Genomic DNA, 22334 nt, shown 5'->3' with positions numbered 1-22334 from the left:
ATTTGATTGTAATTTTCCACTAGACTGTATTGTATCTTAAATCTTAAATTGCGCTCTAGAAGACTTGATGCTTGCTTCTGGCTCCCTTTCCTGGAATTACTGATTGTATTTAATTAATAATAGTTCTAATTGTACTTAATAATTCCTTTTCTGCTATTTTTCAGAGTTCAGTGTATGATGCTTAAAAGGCAGCCATGGATTTCAATATTTGTTCACGATTTCTGTTCTATTAAACTTAATAGTTGATCAAAGCATGGGAAACTCACAATCTCAGAATAACTAAGCCTTCTGAATTTATGAATTATGGCATGATTTTTTTTTCAAGTTGGAGCTTAATCTTAAAATCAGTAAAACACATGCTGCTATTTTTGCTTTCTGTATTTTTGTTGCATCCTTACTATAGTAAGAAACACAGAATAGTTGAGGTTGGAGGGGACTGCTGGAGGTGTCTAGTCCAACCTTTTGCTCAAAAAAATCAGCCATAGCAGGTTCTTCTGAGTGGATTTTGACTTTCACTCTCTCCAAAGATGGAGATTCTACAGCATCTCTGGGCAGCCTGTTCCAGTGCTTGACCATGCACATGGTAAAAAAACCTGAAAAACTTGCTTAATTTATTGTGAATTAATAAAAAATTTCCTTTTCTTTTCCAGTAGTTTTAAATTTGATGCATGCATATTTTTTTTTTTTACAAGAAATAAGAGAATGGCCTGGATCACTCATTGTTTATGTCATACAGGATAGATTTTTTGTTAATTTCTGCGCAGATAGTGAGCAAAATATATCAAATAGATGTACTGGTCTTTTCTTCCAGACACTTGAATCCCTGAAAGTATTTGGAACCAAGAAGACTGTATAAAGGAATTTTCTAGTGTCTTGACATTTGGGTAGAAAATTATCTATGTACAAACTAGTGTTTTGCAGTTTTTTTCATGAGTACTTGATTGTAAGAATTCATTCTAGTTTTGTGCCATACAAAACCTGGAATATTTTTCTATCCTGCAGTTCATCAAAACTGTCTAAGTTTATATACAAAATCAACTTAAAACTAAGTTGACAAACAGGACCTACAGTTTGGGTAGGGTTTTATATAAATTCATGTGAGATTCTGAGGCAAAATTCAGACATATTTGAGGAGAAGCCATGCTTATAGTGGTTATAATATTACCATGTTATAGTAACAACCACTGAGAGAATGTTCAGTATGCACATCTTAGTATTTAAAGTGCTGTGCTTCTGAGAAACTGGCTTTTATTTTAATTCTCATTTTGTAATTTCCTGACAGTATGTGTGTTATATTTGATATAGTGGTTAGGCTACATTCTCCAGAACTGCTCAAAATTTGAGGCTGTGTTACATGGGAAGGATGTTTTAGTTTTCCTTTGAAGGTAACATAAAGAATTTAGTTTCTAAGAGCAAATATAGGTATTTTTCATTGCTATATTTTCCAGGTCAGTAACTGTTTGATACTGTGATTTTTTTATGTACCACATTAATCCATTAGCTACTTTGATGCTTTTTACACAACTTATATGCAGTATAACTAATTTCAAATCATGGCTTTCTGCCATCACTGAATTGCATAGCATTGTTGTGTATAACTCTTTGATTCATTCTCTCCAGAGTTCAGTATTATTTGTTTATTCAGCTCTTTCTTAAAAAATTACAAAATTTCATGCTCCTAAGTCAGGATTCTGGGAAAACAGTTCTACTATTCATAGCAGATAATTTAAAGCGTACACTATATGTAAAATGCAGAATACAAACATCCATCTTTAGGTGTGTCAAGTGAACCTTTTCCAGAGTTTGGTTGATTTATTTAGATACTAAAAGCATGAAGCTGACTTTTTGCATATTTTCTCTAAAACAACCTCCATCTCCTAGGTGAGTCAATGAAGGTTTTAGCTAGAATTCTTTCATATGCTGAATAAAAGAAACTATTACATTGTTATCCATTTAAAAATAAATGTATGTGCAAAGAAGAAAAAGAATGTTACAGGGCTATATTCTGATTTTAGTTACCACTTTTTATATGTAAGATAAGATGCATAGGAGGGCTGTTCCCATGCTGACTTTTTAAGTGTGTTCAGTTTGGCAGGTGGCTGAAATAGATTAGTGACAGATAACATAGTGGAAAGGATCTTCTTGACTTGAAAAAGCTGAGAACTGTAACTGTTAATTCACATGTGTTTGTAAATGTTAAAGGGTCGTGCAGTTGATGTTTGGGACAAAATTATATCAAGGGACTGTTTTTTACACATCCTAATGCCAAGTATTGTGTTTTGTAAATCTAACCAGGAGCTGACATAGTTCTTTGAGAAATTCTGCAGCCATTTTGGAGTTCTATGACATTTGGGCTTAAGCTCTCACATTTGGCTGAAGTCCACTGAGACTTTGAAAGGATGTTATTCCCTCACTGATATCTCACTGATTTACATTGGAGAGGACTGAAATGTTATTTTCCCTGAAATTGCTGTGAATAGTGATTATACAGTCACCAAAGCATGACTCGTTTGGTTTTGAAAGAATCAATTCTTTGACAAAGCGTCAGAGTATTATTAAGTGTATTGCTGTGCATAAACATACACATAGTAAAAGGATTTTTGTAGCATACTTGGACTTAGATATACATTCTTAAAGTTTTTGCAAGTAAGGAAGATGAGAAAGACATTCTGTGTTTTACACCATAATGGTATAGAGAACAAGTCCTGTGAGGAGCAGCTCAGGGGACAAGGGTTGTTTAGCCTGGAGAAAAGGAGGCTCAGAGACCTTATTGCACTCTCTAACTTTCTGAAAGGAGGCCATGTGGAGTTTTCTGTCTTCTCCCATGTAACAAGTGATAGGACAAGGCCACAAGTCATGCCAGCGGAGATTTAGGTTAAATATTAGGAAATGTTTCTTCATGGAAAAGTTTGTCAAGTATTTCAACAGGCTGCCCAAGGAAATGACTGTCACCAGCCCTGGAGGGATTTAAAAGATGTGTAGATGTGGCACTCAAGGTTTAGTGGTGGACTTGGCAGTGGTAGGGCAATGGTTGAACTTGATTATCTTAATGGTCTTTCCCAGCCTAAATGATTCTGTGATTCCAAGATATTGAGTCATAATGCTCAAGTAGCAATTTCTTGGTTTTGCACAATCTTCCTGTATGTTCACAGTACTACAAGTGTTACGATGTGTTAACAGATCCTATGCAGTAGTTAACTCTGTAGCACCACTGCAAAAGGTACCCATTAAGCTCACTGACACAACTATGGTTGAAGTGAAAGGTGGTGATAACTGAAGCTGATTTCCTGCAATTGATGCATATACCAGTCTGTATGATTCTGAAGAGCCTCACTGATTTCAATACAAAGAATCTTATATTTAGAGTTTGGAGCATCAGGACTTGTAAAACCATCTCTTCTTTTCTTTGGAGCCGGTTTCACAAAAATGCTTTTTTTTCCATAATCTATAAGTCTTAAGTGAAAGTTCAGTGATTGATTGCTTCATGTTTATTATGTGTAATTCCTTCTATACAGTAATAAACCAGAATCGCTGAAGATAGAAATGCACTTCAATTAGTAATAAACTTTTTGATGATTGCTTTAGAAGATACCTGATGTGTTCTCTTTGCTTTAATAACTCTTCTTCTAATATTTAGAATTTCTTTTTTCTATAAGAGCTTTCAAATGTTAAATATTTAATCATTTTAACACCCTTGAAATGTTGTCTGGTGATAGATATATTTACATTTTATAACACAAGGAGATAAATAGAATATTGTGGAGATTGCATTTGCCTGAAGGATGAGGCTGTAGCTCAGTGTCTGGTAGTCTACCCCTTAAATATCTATATTGCTTTTCTATTGAGCCTCTGAGCCCCTAATGATAGGGTGTTCAATCTGCAGTGTTTTCAGTACATTTCCTTTGGTTTAACAGACGTTCCTGATTTCCTTGGTTCCTGATAGTTTTTGACACCATGCAGGAAACTGACTCTTAGGCATGATAAATTATACTAATACTAGCAAAAGGTTGTTCCTTTTTGTTCACTTTCACAGATGAACAAAACTTTCTCCATTATGTGACTAGAATACATAATTTTTCAGGAAAGAGACCACAAAGCCCTAGGAAAGATAATCTGAATTGTAGTTCACCTTCAGAACAGTTTTCTGGCTTGTAGCTGGTTTTGTTGTGATTTAAGTAGAATGATAGTGTGGGAGAAAGACATATGAATTGCCCCTAATGTTCCCTTTCACTGAGTCTTCTGTTTTTGGAAACTATTGGAAAATCAGCAGAACTACCAATGGGCATGTGCTGTGTAGGGAATGCACAGAAAATGACACCTCTGGGAGACAGGAGGCCTTCTCTGCATGTAGAGGCTGACTGTGCTGTACACTGCAAAGTTTTCAGTGGCAGATACAGTGCACTGGCGTGTGTTTAACAGATGTCCTCTAGAAAAGCACTCAGGCTCCATGAGGTGTGGGTTTAAATATCTTTCTGAGATAAAAGTTCAGCAAATACCATATTCAGACTTTTTTATCTGGAAATATATAAAGTCACTGAGCAAGAGAAATGTACTGGTCTGTTTAATGTCATTCATGGAGTTCATTGATTTCACTTCATTTTGTGGCCCTTTGCTAAGAGACAGAAACATCTGTGGGAATATCTTTGTTGATCTGAGAACAGGCAAAGCTTTACCTTGCTAGTCAGAGAAGAGGGGTTTTGTGTTTAAAGTCCTAATAGAATCCTGCTTTTGCATTTTACTGTGCTTGATACTAGAGGTATTTGATGTTTAAAGAGAATTTTTACTCATAATAACTTGCAGTAAGCCAAGTTCTATGGCTTGGTTAAGACTGTGTTTGTAATGTTAGAATAAATTATTAAACTAATTAGTCACATATTGCAACACTTGTTGCAACTGCTGGTCAGATAAGCATAAAATGGATTGAAAATGAGGTTGATTGTGCTTCATATTACTATAGGGAAAGCAGAGAAAGAAAACAAATTATAGCTAGAGATACTAGCTTCTCTTGAGTTGAAATGAGTTACATGAGCTAATAAAAAAGCTTCAAAGGAATGATTAATTATCAAGGAATAGATGTGTACTGAATTTAATGATGTACAGAAGCCTAAAGTATAATTAATTTATAATTTATATTATATATTATTTATTATATATTATATATTATATATATTAATATTTATATTATATATTATATATTATTATTATTTATAAAATAAACCAAAGTTTATCTTAAACCTCTACCTAAACAACAGTGGAGAAAGTCCACTACTAAACCGTGTCCTATGCACCACATCTACACATCTCAGCCACTTCCCTGGGCATCTTGTTTCAATGCTTGACAAACCTTTCATGAAGAAATTTTTCTTAATATCCAATTTAAACATCACCTGGCATGACTTGGATCGTTGTCCTGTCACTTGCTATGTGGCAGAAAAGCCTAACCCCCACCTGGCCACAGCATCCTTTCAGAGAGTTGTACCAGTGATCAGGTCACCCTGAGCCTCCTTTTCTCCAGGCTAAACAACTCCATCTCCCTCAGCTACTCCTCATTAGACTTATGCACCAGACTCTTCACATGCCCTTTTCTGGATATGTTCCAGCACCTTAATGTCTTTATTTTAGTGAGGGGTCGTACACTGAACACAGGATATGAAGTTGGCCTCACTAGTGCTGAGTGCAGAGGGAGCATCACTGCCCTGCTCTTTCCAACTGTGCTATTCTTGATCCAAGCCAGCATGCCATTAGCCTTCTTGGGCACACGGCTGTTTCATGTTCAGTCTATCAAACATAACTCCCAGGCCCTTTTTCACTGGGCAACTTTCCAGCCACACTGCCCCAGCTTGTAGCATTGAGTGGGGTGGTTTTGACTGCAAAGCAGCACCCAGTCCTTTGCTTTGTTGAACTCCAATACCACTGGCCTTGGGCCATCAATCCAGTCTGTCCAGATCCCTCTGCGGAGCCTTCCTTTGGCAGAACAACATTCCTGCCCAATTTGGTGTCATCTGCAAACTGACTGAGGGTGCTCTTGATCCCTTCATCCAGATTATTGCTAAAGGTATTAAACAGAGCTGGCCCCAGTATTGAGCCCTGGGAAGCACCACTGATGACTAGCCACCAGCTGGTTGTAACTCCATTCTCCACCTTTCTCTGGCCCAGTCATTCAGCCAGTTTTTTATTCAATGAACAAGTGCACTTACCCAAACTGTGAGCAGACAGTTTCTTCAGGAGAATACTAAGGAAATGGTGTCAGCTACTGAAGTCCAGGGTGACATTGACCATCCACATAATTTCTGTTGTTTAGTAAGTAACAAGGTCACCTTGTTGTGGAAGGACATCATGTTGGTCAAGCACACACTGTTGTTCATAAAAACATACTGGGTGAGCCTGATCCCCATGGACTTGAGGTTTTCCTTCATGTGCTTTGTGGTGGCACTCGAGATGATCTGCTCCATGACCTTCCCTGGCACCAAGATCAGGCTAACAGATCTGTACTTCACCAGATCCTTCTGGCTGGTCTTGTAGATGTGTGACACATTTACTAACTTCTCACATTTGCATATTGATATGGTATCTTTATGTACTTGCCCTGGTCTTGTATCATCCATAAAATTGGGATGCTGGAAAAATTGATGTCCAAACTACTTTGTACTTCTTTAGGACACTCAGGTTAGTTTAGGCATTAGGGGAAATCATTCTGTGGCAATATATCTAAGGAAATCCAGCAATGGATGTAATTACTTTTGTGCCTAGATCTGTTTTAGTCAGGGTGCTGACTCTCCAGTATTAGCAATTGGCACTTGCATCCTCATATACTCAACACATATTCTTTAGCTTACACTGAAGCTCAAGGTGTGAATGTTGGAGTCCACAAGCTGTGTGGGGAGATCTGTCCTGCTTGATTGACTAGTCTGTGTGCTAAACTGCTGCCAGCTCCTGAGCAATTGCATTCTCTTTTCTGGGGCATGCAGGGAAAGAAAGCAAGAAAAAAATCAGTTACAACAGTCAAACTTGTAATTTAGTAAGAAATCACAGGATTTCTTCACTTGGAGATTCAGAGACCAGGGGAACCCTTTGAGCTCTGGTGAGGGTTCTTTACTATTCAGTTAAAGACATTTGAAATCACTGTTTTTGTGCTGGGAGAGCAGGATTGAGTTTTCCAGACAATTCAGGGAGGCGTCAGCAGAGAGAGAGTTACTATGATTACTGGATTTTGGGTATCTCAACCCCATAAAGCTAGTGTTTGAACTGCTTCATCGAAGGAGGATTGTTCATCCAAGTAATAGATAAGGAGAGGGTTTATTCAAAGAGACATTTGTGAATTTAATTTATATTGGGAGACAAGGGTGTGAAGGCAAGAAATTATATCCAAACACAGCAGAGCTTAAATATGTTTTTCTTGTTAAGATGTGGCTAATTAGTGTCATGTTTTTCTGAATTGCTAAAGTATCAACTTCTGTGAATAATTGTCCTTTATTTTACATACAGATAATTTGGTTAGAATAAGATAATTACTGCCAGCAAGAAAATTCAGTGAAGTACAAATTTAGCAGTGTTTTAATGGTTGGCCATAGAGACCTACTTTTATATGTGTGTGTATATATATATATATGTATATGTATATATAATCACACATAAATTCAAAAAAAAAAGAGAAAAACCCAAATAAATTTTTTTTGCAAGAGTATTTCTTAGGTTTTGCAACCTGAATCATAGTGCAGTTTATAATAATGGACAAAATTTGGCATATGTAACAACACAAAGTATGAATTGAAACAAAATGAAGCAAGCCAAAACTATGAATGAAATAAATACTTTAAAATGTGCTTTTTTGTCCATCTTTCTAAACTAGAATTTATTGAGAGGAAGGTGTCGGAAATCAATGTAGAAAAACTGCTTCCATTGCCATGTGCTGCAGAACGCCACAGCACCTTTTTCAACAATTCATATTAGGTTTTTCTGATGCATTAATTACTTGATGAAGCCTTTACAATTGTTGAAACTGTAATTTAATGCCATTTGCAGAAAACAGGGATTTATTTACATTTCTGAATGAATATAGATGTCTTGCATTCTGGTACAGTTGGGGGAAAGTATATGAAATTTCTGAAAAAGACTATTTGTTGAATCTGATGCACCCAAAAGGAAGACAGTTCTGTTGAAATACTATGAATATGTTGTCTACTTATGTAAGTATTATCATGTATTGTTTCCCAATATTCTATACTGTATTTGCTTTTTGTTTTCTATTTTATTTGGTTTTGGTCGTTGAGTTTGGCACTCCAAATGTGTTTGAGACATAGGTTATTTGTGGTTTATTCCTAACTAGTATATTAAAGTATATTTTGATTACTGCTTCTCTGCTGATGTTATTTTATATTAATGGCTTCTGTTAAGAGTTAGATTTGAAATTATTTAGTCTACCTCCAGAACTGATAATGTATGCCGTGCAAAATGATCACCAGAAAGCATTCATAATCAAAACCTATAATTTTTGCTTCTTCCTAACATTAGAAGCTTAATTTCACATGATTTAGTGGAACTATGTTGGCACTTGTCAAGACATGAGCTTATATGCTTCTTATGTGGAGCACAGTGACTCTTTTAGGAGAATTTTGGGAGAAACTAAAAAGTTATATATTAAACTGAGGGCTCATGATGTTCCTTCCTCTGCCGTTAAAGAAAAGGAGAAAGAGAGGAGAAGGTGTATTAATGTTACATGTCAATGTAGATAGGTATCACTTATATGAGAACTACAGCTACCATGTATGAATAGATTCTGGAAGGGAACAAAAGATTATTTTGAGAAATAATATCCTCAACTTGTTACAGAAATTGAGAATCACAGAACTGTGTCCTAGTCTTAAAGATAAGAGTCAGCATTTAGGTGACAAACCCTGAAAAGGCTCAATATGTTTCAATTTCTTACTTAAAAGTGAAAGCTAAATCATGAAAGCTAAATGTGTGGTTCAAATACATAGCTGTACTCAAAATAGTGCAAGGCCCAAGCAGCTCAGAACACTCAGTGGCAGTAGAAAGAGTCACTTCTTCGGACTTTACTGTTTTCTACATCTTTCTGTGTCTCAGTAGGTCAGTTAAATTTGTTTCAGTTTCTGGCAGAGTATGTAATGGAGCTGGTCCCAAGTCTGGTAGTGCTAGAATGAGGCTGTGGGTAGGATTTAATGCATGCCATCATAGTAATGAGAAGTCAGGTATCTAATTGCTGTCATTTGTCTCTCCTCTCAAAAAAAATGTCTTTTGGTGTGGAATGTAGTATTGATTGCTATGTACTCAGTACATTTTATATACAACTGGTTACTAAAAGTCTTTTAATTTTGGCTTGTAAGGCTAGCATGTGCTGAGACTTGACATCCAGTTTAGCAACTGGTATAATTCACAATTGTCACTATGGTTTATTGATGCAGAATTAATAGAAGGACTATTCAAAAGATACTAACAAACTCTGACAAGTTTCCAAATTGCAGGAGGTAATTAGGGAGTGCTGATTGTGAGTTTATTACTTTGGAAATCAGACTGAAATGTCTATGTTATACTGGACACTACCATTGTTAGTAAATACAGAAAACTGATCACTTAGTTGTTAATGTGTAGTTAATTATTTGGGCTTAGATTCACAGATTTGCCATGTGGATTTGTAAGTATGAGAGACACTGAAAATTAGGTGTATGATTTTATTGAGAAGTAATTGGATTGTAAGACCTTTTTTCAGACTGTAAAACTGCCATTTTTTAGTGTGAAACCTAACAAAATTAAATTGGAGTTGACACATACTGTAACAGGGTGGGAGAATAATATTGCAGCTTTAGTAACACATTCTTCTTCAGAAGTGGGATATTTCAGAATAACTAGAATTCCCAGCAGAAATAACAATGAACATCTGATATCTCATGTATGTGTAACATAGTCTACTAAGAGTAAAATAATGAAATACGAGGAAGTGATTTAAAGAAGTGATAGTACAGTTAGGAGGAGAAATAGAAAAATAGAGCCTTATCTTTCTTTTTCCTTGAGACTTTAATTTTATTTTTTTTTTTTAATGGTAGAACCTCATGAACAGAAATGTGGGTCAAATGGGAAGTTCATGTTTCCTGAAGCTTCAACTTCTGCAGCAGATCTATGCACTTTGATGTGATGGGGTATTACAGTTTTGAGATAGGCAGATAGTAAAGAAGAAGAGGTGCTGCTTTTTCCATGCCTTTCACATTCACTTGTTCTTACAGCTTGTTTTTTCGTACAATACTTTAAGACCAAAAAAAGAAAAAAATTAAGTACAGGCTATAAGTTGTGATAGCAAAGAGATTGAGTAAGTTATCCTGCAGCAACGCTAGCAGCTAGAAGCAGGAGACATCCCTCTTAAGACTGTCTAGTATTTAGAAAGGAATCCTATCTATGGGTTGAAGCTGAGAGGAGCCACACTGAGGTGCACAGCTGGAGAGTGAGTGACACTGGGCAGAAATTGATACAGGCAAAATTCTGATTAAATATAAAGGGGAAAAAAATCAGTGTATGGATATTGAACTGCTGAAACAGATTGCCCAGGGAGGTTGTGGAGTCTCTAACCTTGTTTTCAAGATGCAGTTGGGTAAAACCCTAAGCATCTTGGATGATGCTACTTTGAGCAGGACAGGGAGCCCTAGACATCCTGAGGCCCCTCTGAGCCTGAACGATTCAGTGCATTGCCAGTGTAGAGACAGTCATGACATGTAATTTTGCTGTACTCTGTAATGTACTCAAAATGAGATAATTAGAAACTTAATGTTGATCTATATCTGAGTAAACTACTGTGCAAATAAATGTTTTACCAAACAAAACACACAGACTGAGACAAAGTGATTATATCTAGGCTTCAGAGGGAAAGTAAGATAGCTAATGAAATAGGATGATGTGTGATTAGAAGACATGCAGAGGGGTTTAAAATATTAGATTGTTTAGATAACCTGTATAAGAATTATATCTGTCATGCAAACATGATGAATGATTGCTGCATTTCCTTATTCCTCTCACATCTGTATTACTTAACATAAAAAGGCAGTTTCAAATATGATAAAAAGTATTAGTAGTACAGTCTGCACTTTTAACTAAACAGTAGCTGATTACCAGTTCAGTCATCCAGAAGGGACATTCATTTACTGATGAGAATTGTATGAGCCCTCAGTATTGCTGAAATTCCGTCAAGCCTCATGGTTCTTTCCAGAAGCATGTGGGTAAAAAAAATGTTGATTTTGCTTAGGAAGAAAACCAGGTGAGAGAGTTGAAGGGTATTGTCCTGTTAAGCACTTAGAAGTAAATATATTTTTATGCTACATTTTAGAAATTGATACACCAAAGTAGTTAAAATTATACAGATAGAAAGTTAATATAAAATGACCTAGACAGGTAATTACAGCCCATTATCATTGTTTACCTTTCCTGAGCTTTTGAAGTGGACTGAAATGCCTGCCTGAAATGATCTAAATAAGTGGTAGTGAATGGCTTCCAATTTTTGCTTTCTCTTCAGAGCAAGTAATTTTAAAAGATGGTAGCAGGCTTTAAAGGTTGATAAGTAGCTTAGCAGCTGTGAGGGCAGTAACAGGAAGTTAAAATGAGGAGGTGAAATGCTATGAGTAAAAGTTAGTAGAAGTAATAATTTTTTACCATTTAACTCTGAAAAAACACCTAAGAGGTAGTTTTTTGGTGGAATAGGAGAATGACAAGGTAGATGGAAAAATGAGTCCTTTGGGCAAAAGCTGGAGGCATCCCAGGCTGTGTGATAGAAACCCATATTTCAATAGAAGAAAGAAACAGTTCCTTCAGGTTAGATGAAAGTTTAGTATTAACCAACGGACTCCGGATAGAACAATCCTAATGAAAAATTAAAAAAAAAGTGAATAGAGTGAATGAATTTACTGAGATTAAATAAATTTTTGGTACAACTGGAAACTTTATCTGGTAGTGTACAAGGTGATAAAATAGAGGTATATTTGGTGCAAGGAAGCATCACAAAAACATGCATGAAGGCAGATAGAATCTCTACAGACAATCAGCAGCACCCTCATGTCTCCAAAATCTCTGACAGAGACTATGGATTGTGCATTAGACCATGACGTGGGTGAGAAGGCAGTGTTAATTAAAATTCAATGAATATAATAAATTCAAATGAGGTGTTTTGGTGGCCCACACAAAACAGTCCTGGTTATTGAACAGGTGAGAGATGAGGTCTTAGTAGTATCTTATAGAGATGCAGAGTCACACTGCTCACTGCTGCAGTCTGCAGAGAAACTACAGCATTCACATCTTGGGAAGTGAGAGGAAGCTACAGAACTAGGTAAGACTAGTGCTAGGAAAAGCATGTGGGAGCCAAAGGCAGAAACATCTAGTCCCTTTCTACTACTGCACAGCCTGGTCAGGATACTTTGGAGCCTCTGACTCATTTTATGTTGTCTTCAAACTTATTTAATGTTGTTCTAACATTGCTAGGACTTATATTAATTTATTTAGATTTTTTTAAAATGGAAGCAGACTTTGCAAACATTTAATTTTTTTGTCAAATTTGATGAGATTAAGATGATGGTGTTTAAGAAAATAAATAATCCAAAGGCAAAAGAAAGTTACGATGGATAAGCAATATTTTCTTTCAAATCAATAATAAAACAACAGGGGACAATAAAGCAATCTTCTATTTAAGTATTGGCCAAATCTTAAGATTTTGCTTGCTTTATACTGATTTCTTAAAAAAAAACAGAAGCAGGTCCCCATTAATTTTATACAATGCAATGAACTCAGTGGAACCTTGTTTAAAGGTTTTTCTTTGGGTGCAAAGTTACCTCATATCCTGAGTATCATTCTAGTACAAGTATTTGGACATAGACAAAATTAGTTACTCAAAAAGTCATGGTTTTCTGTGGGAATGACTGGGATAAGCTTCAACTTCTGCAGTACTCCTCAGCACCAACTCTGGCACTTGTGACAGCCCAGAAGAATTTCTTTCCATTTCCAGAAAGGAAATGTTTCTGGTAATACACTGGAAATAGTAGGTACAATGAGCTGGCATATGCCTCAATGAAAACCCTGAGATGTGACCTCAGACACTCTGCCTACAGAGATGAACACCATTACAGAAGTGGGCCGGGAGGCTCCTGAGTTAACTGATTCTGGCACACTGGTTCCAGATACTGTTCTGCATTTGGGACTCTGTTTCTCATTGGTGCTACAACGATGTCTTTATTATGTGCCAAAGATTTAGACTCTGAAGACATTATGACTGGGATATTGTTATTGCTGTTTGCCCTGGAATTCAAATTATACCATGGGAATTATGTTCAGGTGGGAATTCTGTCTGATTACTTTAGACTTTATAGGAATCTGCAGTGTTAAGCACTGCAAAACTCTGAATGGCACTGGAAACAGACTTTTCCCTGCAAGCAAACTCACTAAAACAAAGAGACTGTTCCTTAGTGCATTTTTGTACTTGTGTACATTGTGTGGACTATTATGTCCATTTGCACTAGGATCGGACCATTCAGGTTTAGCCTGTCATTCTTGTGTTCTACAACACCTTTCAGTTTATTTTAAAATAACAAGCCAACATAATAAATGTGATTTACTAGTTCTAATTACTTTGCGAAAGAAGCCGCTAAAGTAAAGAGTGTAGAGATTGCATTCCTCATAAACCTGTTTCCATGTATTTTATAATAAAAACACGGATATAAAAGTGAACGTTTTGGGTAAACAAGAGAGTGCTTCTGCAGTTTACAGGCCTAGTTCCGCAGATGATTAGAAAGTATGAACGCAAGCAGCAAGGCAATTAAATGCGTGTGTAGCTGAGCTGAGGTTTTGGAGTGGCGCCGGTGCTGTCAGAGCGCAGCTGTGCCCACCAGGGGGCGCTGGCGCTTTTCCTTAGGGGTTGATTAATCTAAAACTAGGTGAGATTTAATCTGTTTAAAAGGCGAGCAAAGTGCTTCATGTTGCAGGAGAGAAATACCGTATGGGCAAGAAAAAGGGACGAAAAAGGGCACAGTGTAAACCTTTAGCGTTATTTTTCCATTCAAAAGTTATCAAAATAAAATAGGTGCTTTATTTTACTAAGAGTTGCATGGAAATTCACAGTGAAGACTGCATGTGACTGCAAGAACAGATAAGCAATTTTTAATTAGTGTTCTGTGGAACTTTTCTGGGTTTTTTTTTATTGTTTTTGTTCTTTTTTGCAATGAACATGGATTTTAAAACTATCATTATAGATAGAAATACACATCAAATAAAATTAATGCACAGAAAAAATTAGGATTAGATGTAGTTTTTACTCCTTGAATTAAAAAATTAAATTTTCATAGGAGAAAGCAAACATCTTATTCTCTTGTGGAATCAAGAAATGCTGAAATATGCAGCAAAAAAAATTAGGCATTACGGACCTCCATTTAACCTGCATTATAGTGGCTATTGGAAACTGCACAAATTTGTCCTTTTTAACAATATGTGAGGAGTTTTGCCCAATTTTCCAGTCTAGGTCAGTGGTCCTGTAAGCCTGTCACATGATTCATCTAATTGAACAAATTTTGAGTATCTGGTTTGTGTCATCTTGATTCATGTAGAAGCAAGTGAACTAGGAGAGCAACGCTTGTCAAAATATGATAGAAACATATCAACAATTGTTGCTCATGAAGACTGCCACTGCTGTTCACTTGTATATGCAATTTATCCCAATTTTTGTAAATCTGCTGGCAAAGCAGTTATTTAGATATGGGGAGGGAATAAATGTGTAGGAAGGAGAAGAACTGCTGATGTTCAGTTATGGTTGCTGAGTTACATTTTTGCAAGAATAAACTTTGTTGCTGTGATGAATTTGAACTGAATTTAATTTTATTACATTTGTAATTAACTTAGCATGTAGTTAAGGGTAGACTTGCCAATGGTGACATCTAAGTAGTGCTGGAAAATGATTTATAGATCAGGAGTGTGACATAGTGTATGTTATAAAATGTGTTTAATCAAACACATGTACAAAACTATAGTTACTTGTATCAGACTAAAATAACTAATTAGTGTGGAACAAAAAATATGTGAAACCCATCATCAAAATGGTCATTCTTCATTCATCCTTCTGCCACAAAATTAATAGAATTATTCCTTTTTTTGTTGCAGTGATTTTTATAGTTTTCCTCATTATAATGTTGATATTATTTATATGAAATGTTTATCACACAATAAGGTTTAACAATACCTTGTGTGCACGGAACAGAAAAGTAAACTCTTGGAAAGAAAATTTAAATGTGTAGAACCTAAAAAACAGGCTCAGTATCTCCAGCTTCAGTTTAAAATTTTACCCAATTTGATACTTTATCTTTAAGATGAGTTTTGCTCATCTTAACTTCTTAACATCTTCTCAGCTGGTGTGTTCAAAAGACATTGCATTGGAATAATAGGGACAATTTGATTGTTTTAAGTTTTGATTAAAATTACATGAAGTTTTTGCAGTTTATTTATGAAGTGTATGTTGATCAGTATAGAAAATAAGAAATTAGTGCTACAGCTGCTGTCAAACACCTCCTACTGAACTTAAAACAGAATTTGTTTTCTTCTAAGAGGTTGTAGGTCAAATGGGTTTAAAGAACTTTCAGCAAAGAAAATTTTTCCTTGTGTATGTATTGCTTTCTCTTTTCAGACTTTAATTCATACTTTCAGTTTGTACCACACCTTTTATTTTGTTAGAATCTTGGGGGAAAATTGAATTTTAAATGGTTCTAATCCTGACACCATTTTTCTGACAAGTTGTTTAATGTGTGACTATGTTAGCAACTCAAATTTTTTATTATTTTATTTGTTTATACAAAAGCTTGTCTCAAATAATTGACTGATTTAAGTCTGTTGAAATAAGGGAGAACTTGTGGTTTGAATAAAAAAAACCCACTAATGGTTCTTTTTATCTTATAAGGGGAAAAACAGTTTGTTTTGCAAATTGATTTGTAAAAGGAAACAGAGCATTGGGATATAATCACCTACTTTTTAAGGGGTTCTTCTATAAAATATTAATAAAAGTCCTGGCTCTATGAAAATAAAAGGCTTAAAAGTCTACAGGGTAAAACATAGTGCTGATAGATGCTTCTTTTTGTGTGTGCATGTGTATATGTGTGTGTGAGTGATCACTTCCACACAGAGGATTAGGGGAAAAAACAAGCTAATGCTGTTCAACAGATGCCTTTAAATAATATCTATTCCTAGAGTGTAGGCATTGCTCATATTCTCCCTGAGAGATCATATCTAATAAGCCTATGATGATCATTATTAACAGATGTAGGCTTGCATAAATAGGTACTGCTATTGAAAACCATCGCTAGCTCAATTTAAACTTTACTCTGGAGAATATTTACCTGAGTCTGTGATGCAATTGAACTGTAATTCCTGGGAGATAAGAGTGCAGAATGAAAAACATTGTGGATTATTTTGTTGGGGCATGTCATATATTAACTGAACTGAGTTACAATGAGCAGGAAAAGAATGCAAGATAAAAGAATGGTATAATTGCAACTTATCTGGCAAAAAATAAAGTGAATTAATGGGGATTTACTTTGTGACAAAACTACAACTCCAGAAGACTTTCAAAGAGCAGTCCCTTTATAAGCTCTGTCTTCAGTAAGTGGGTTATCAAACATTGCACTACATTTTTTTTTTAAAGTATGAATAGATGTAAAATGGCAGAACATTTAATCACAACTTGAGGAATACTAGACTTAGGCTTCTATTGCATATGTCATTTGAACTCCTTGTTAGAATTTATGCTTAGAATGTAATTTTTAATATATTATTGCATTTTCTCTTGTTCTCTGTGCCTGTTTCCAACCAAGTCCATCCTTCACTTTTCTCTCCATTTGCACTGCATGTCCTGAGTTCAGATGCTTGGTGAAACAATGCTGTTCAGTAGAACAAAAATGATTAGCTGTTCAATACTAGAGCCTTTGAAAAGAATGTATGATGTAGAGGTAGGGTATTGACCAGGTAGGATACGCCTGTCACTGTCCCTGTATGGTAGGCAGAGTAAGCTGCTAGCCCTAAAACCGTTTACTATTTTGGATAAATTTGAAGTTTTAAGGCTCTTACAAGGATGCCACATTGACTGTGTTTTCCACAGAAGTTTCAATAAGATGTCTGATAATAATGAAGTTCTCATGACTTGCCACAAAAGTTTGGATTCCTGCTTCAGTGTCTGAAGTCTAACAACTCCTTGGTAAAATAGATACTTAATTATCTTAACATGAGCAGACATACTTTTGTGTTCCTTATGCTTAGAAACAATAAAACCATTTAACTTAATATTTTCTTGGAAATCTTTTGAGAGGTACAAGAAATAAGAAAAAAACAAGATTTTGCGTATCTTCATCATTATTATAAGAAAATGAAAAACAGTTACACTGTTGTTCAGGAGTTGAAGGTTTACTTCTCACAAGCATCTTTATCCTAAGTTACTTTTTCAGGAAGATGGGTGAAGTAAATCTTCAGAGTCATGTTCTTTATTTTTCAGAAAATAAATGTCAGTTTTTCCACATGAAGTTTAGTATATATTTATGTGAATGACCTAAAATAATCTCCAGCAAAAGTCTGTGATGCACATATATGTATGTATATATAATCATAGAATAATAAAATTATTTGAGTTGGAAGGGACCTTAAAGATTATTTAGTTCCAGCCCCCATGCTGTAGGCAGGGACACCTTCCACTAGACCAGGTTTCTCAGAGCTCCATCCAACCTGGCCTTGAACACTTCCAGGGATGGGGCAGCCACAGCTTCTCTGGGCAGCCTGTGCCAGTGCCTCACCACCCTCACATAAAATAAATTCTTCCTAATATCTAATCTAAATCTACCCTCTTTAATTTTAGATCTATTCCCTCTTGTCCTGTCACTACATGTTCTTGTAAATAGTCTCTCTCCATCTTTCTTTTAGGCTCCCTTCATGTACTTAGAACGATGTAATTAAGTCACCCCAAAGCCTTCTCTTTTCCTGACAGAACAATCCCCATTTCCTTAACCTAATATTTGTGTTTTTTTCTGTTACTACAGGATTTTGCTTCTTTTTGTTACAAATAATAGGGTATTATTAATTCATTGCCATGAGGGTGAATATTGTTATAATATTACAAATTCGAAGTCAAGAATTACAGTGTAAGAATGAATGTTGCAGCATTCTCATAATTTGTTGCCAGTAAAAGGGTAGGGTATTTCCTGTGAGAAGCACTCACATCTTTCTTTTGTGTTTTTCCTGTACCCAGAGGGTCACTGAAACTGGCAGAGTATTTTTAAATTGCAATTTAGGTTTGAAATTTTGACATTTATGAATCATGTACCTATTTAGACATGCCTCAAAAAAAAGTGTGAATATTGAGGTGGAATGAATAGCAGACATTATTATTTTCTTAAATGTTTTGTTCCAAATAAGGAATTTTTAAATCTCTTTGTGTGAAGATGCTTGATTCCGCTGCTGCAGGCTGCTGAAAATGGCATTCTTGACAATTTCCCAGCTACTGTTAGTGGTGGAAAAACAGGAACATTATTTTCACAGAGGAGCTGCTGGGACCTGCAAGATCTGTGGCTCAGGGGCAGCCCCTCTGTGGCTTGTGCAATTACAGGCCTGGGCTACCTCACTCAGAGTGGCTCAGAATTTTCAAGCATGGTGTATGTCCAAATCTGCAGTTAAGGGACAGTGTTGTGATGCCATGTTGACTTCAGTGTGCAGTGTGTAAACCTGATCTTTGGTTAGAGCTCTAGCTTCTTTAAACTGCAGGCTTCCAGCTCCTTGGAAATTCGCAATCCTTGTACTCTGAGAGCAGATGCTGACTGCTGCTCAGTAGGCTATCCCAGGCTGGTGTGATAGCAACAAGTAGGTTTCATCATTTGTGAGGAATTCCTACTGAAATCTTTGGTGCTGGGTAAAAAAAGCTGGTGTAAATCTGTGCTGTATTGGGTAGAAATACAGCAAACCTGGTATTTTTTTGAATTAAATAGGCTTAAACTTAATGATGTAGTACTTTCAAATATGGCTGAAACATGGACATCTGAACATCAGTGTTCCACTGTTAGTGTGAAGGCAGTTGTTGCTGAAATATATTTGGTAATGTTCAACTAGAGCTAGCATGAATCATGTTCAAAATACAGAGAAGGTAACATCAAAGTCATCTTTGTCAGCTCAGAATTGTTTTTCCCTAAAAGAAGGAATGAGCATCTGGAATATTGTTGGCAATCATCAAAGCAGATTCCTATTTCCAGTGGTCCTGAACAGCTGTGCAATTGCAAAAAAGCTTGTGGTCTTTTTACCTCCAGAAAGCCATTGCTTAACTAACAGTGTGGCAAATACTTCTGTCTGTGGTTTTACATATTTTAACAGGATGGGCTCTGAGCTATTGTCCTTTTGCATGCTTGGTTAACAAAATGAGCTGAAATTTAGAGAATAAATAGTGCTTGTACCCCGTAGGCATGTATAATTTCTTAAAGGCAGTCTGCCCGATACCAAATGAACGCTCTTGGCTGTGAAATAGATAATGTTTTCTTGGTGGAGTCAAGCTGCATGAAAGGGAAAGCTGCCAGCATTTACAAAACCATTTAATATAAGGAATGGTTCTGACACAATTATGAAGGCAAGGCAAAACCACATTTCTTTACTATAATTTTTGCTATGGCATAAAATTTCTGAGAATTTAGAAGTTACACTTTGACACTTGTTGGTGTAATGTTGCATTTATGCAGCATTTCAAGTAACTTCTCTATGAAGATTAGTTATAACCACGATTAGCAGAATTCAAGGACATATAATTGTATTCAATGTTTCATTGTGAAAAGTTCAATTCTATTTTGTTGGCTTATTAAGCTCCCCTAACTAAAAAAAATTGTTAGTGTATATCAAAACAATTTTTTTTTGCACCCTGCAATTCAAAGAATAGTGAAGAAGGTGTTTTCTTTAGTGTTACTAGCATCTCTTTCGTGATAGGTAAAATAACAGTTTTGTGTCAGCTGGTATGCAATGCCCCAGTGTCATTAATTCACACTGATAATCTTTGAACAAATACGTTTATTTGAAAAGTTGTGGAGCCCAGTACTTGTTTATTAACCAGCATCTTGTGTAGTAAAAGTAGAAAGCAAAATCTTTTTAAGTAAGTGCTATTTTGCATTAAAACTAAAACAAATTTAATTTGCTACAAAATTTGCTTCAGAGTATGACCAGCTTTAAAAGTTGTATTTAAATTTTTGTATGAATTTACCTTTGAAGTATAATTAATTTTTAGTTAGCTGCTTACTAAGTTCAGTTCTGAGAAAGAAGACATCAGAGGAATTTCCATATAAATATTTCAGAACTTCTCATAAGAAATATATTGTTAGGATGTGAACTATAACATTGCTTCTGAGGCTAATATTGGTCTCAAACACTAAATAGTTACTTACTGCTTCTCTTTCTCTCAATATTTAGTAAATTAACCATTTAAGTATGAGGGATTTTTCTCTGCTTTTGAAAGCTGTGTGTTCATAGTAATTTCAAGTTTATTTATCTTCTTAGAAAGCTATAAAAAGGGGATCTTCCTAGTGACTAGCCTTGAGTACAAATATCTTTCCCTTTTTGAGTGTGTGTAATTATGATTCATGAAGGTGTTGGCAAAATATTGGCTAGTAGGTACTAGTAGGGATGACTTACTTGGACTTCCATAAAAAACTTATGCCAAAACCTCAAACAAAAGCATACTAAGGAGATAAAGTAGTCATGAAAAATAAAGTGCTGTCATGGACTAATAGCTGCCCATGTGGAAAAAATAATAATTAATAAATACATTAAGCATTATAATATTTATTATTTTAGCAATCCAGTAGCAGTGAGTACCTCTATTAGAATGGTACGTTTAATGGGAAGTAGGTGATAAGAGAAGTGATATTTATAACATTACTGTAAAATATCCAAGATGGTCAGGGCCAAAAACCAGTAAAGAATTTTTTTAAAATTAACAATGTTATATGAGATGTGTTTTGTGGTTGAGAAATGTCCATGAACAGATTAGAAAGAATGATTTGTCCTACTACTACATTCTTCAGACAACTAAATTAAAATGAATGGTTGTGATGATATGTTTGCAGGCCCACAACAGCTGTGAACATAATAGGAGCCAGATACCTTTGACCCATGCTATTAGGTCAAAATAATAACATTGTCTGTGCTGGATATCCTGCTTTCAAGTGTCTTTCAGTCGTTCCTTTGTGTATCCAGTGAGCTATCCCCATCCCAGTTTGGTATAAAGCCTTGCTGTTCTAGGTACCCTCATCTCAGAGGAGATACAGCAGAAAGGAAGGACACTGGAAAATGAGAGGAAACTTCTGAAGACAGAAGTTGAAGAGTTTTATAGATAGCAGTTTGGAGAAGGAATGAAAAAGGGCATGCAAAATCATTAGTGAGTATAAATTGGTTCTTGTCTGGCTTCTGACAGACTTGCCGCAGGAGATTGTTGGCTGGAGTTGTTGCCACCCTCAGCCATCTGCCTTGCCCTGTGCCTTTAATAGATATGGAAGCCCTCAAGGCTGAGACATCTGATCTGCCTGTAAATCAGCTTGTGAATCACTGTTGTTTTCAGCCCAGTGCATTAAGGAAAGCTGTTTCTGCCTAGGAGAGTAGCACTGTCTGGCACAGGGGGGAAAGATGGTTTCTCTTGGTAGCAACTCTTGAGGCAGGGTGAGTCTGCCAGAGACTTCATGTATTCGAAATTTCAAGGACTAAAGCTTAATACTAACTACTGAAAGCTGATGAAAAAGGAAACGTTTGTTTTACCTAAAGTTTATTTCAGTGGGGAAAATGTTCACAGTAACACAAGTGATTTTAGCATGATGTAACCTGATAGTGATACATTATTTTTCACCTGATAAATTTTCAAGCCCTGTTTTCCAGTGAGGCTGTTTCTGTGTGGACTTAGATTATTTTGTAAGGTGTGCAACTCTTTGAGTTCTAGCCCTTTTAAATCTAGTGTCAAATTTCAATTGAAACTGACAGTTTTCAAATCCAGGAAATTTCGTTCAATTCCTTGGAAATTGGTGTCTGGCTAGAAGACAATCTCATTAGTACCATCCTGAAACTTCAGTACAAGGTAAAGAGTTACCACTGCGGATTGATCACTATTATGGCTCTGAAACAAACAAAGCATCTGCTGATTTGCTGAAGCATTTTGGGACAAGCTGTGTGAGTTAATGGAAGAGAGGAAAAGAAGAAAGGTGGGCAGGATTACTAGGGAGAGGATACTCTAAGAAATATGGAGGGAAACAGCTGATATTAGCATGAAGGAATTATTGAGATGTAACACAAATCCCTGAGAATTCAAGATT

At 35.9% G+C, this 22334-nt stretch overlaps 1 protein-coding gene across 3 annotated transcripts in view; it reads left to right on the top strand.

The window, feature by feature from the left end:
• The window catches only part of C1H8orf34 (chromosome 1 C8orf34 homolog), a 159244-nt gene that overhangs the window by 83507 nt on the left and 53403 nt on the right, over window positions 1–22334 (top strand). The window lies entirely within an intron of this gene.

The sequence above is a fragment of the Pseudopodoces humilis genome, chromosome 1, assembly GCF_049639895.1.
Source record: "Pseudopodoces humilis isolate 2021_Gansu_Grassland_sample_001 chromosome 1, ASM4963989v1, whole genome shotgun sequence".
NCBI lineage: Eukaryota > Metazoa > Chordata > Aves > Passeriformes > Paridae > Pseudopodoces > Pseudopodoces humilis.
The sequence above is the reverse complement of the archived record's forward strand: the minus strand, read 5'-3'. Positions and strand labels throughout refer to the sequence as shown.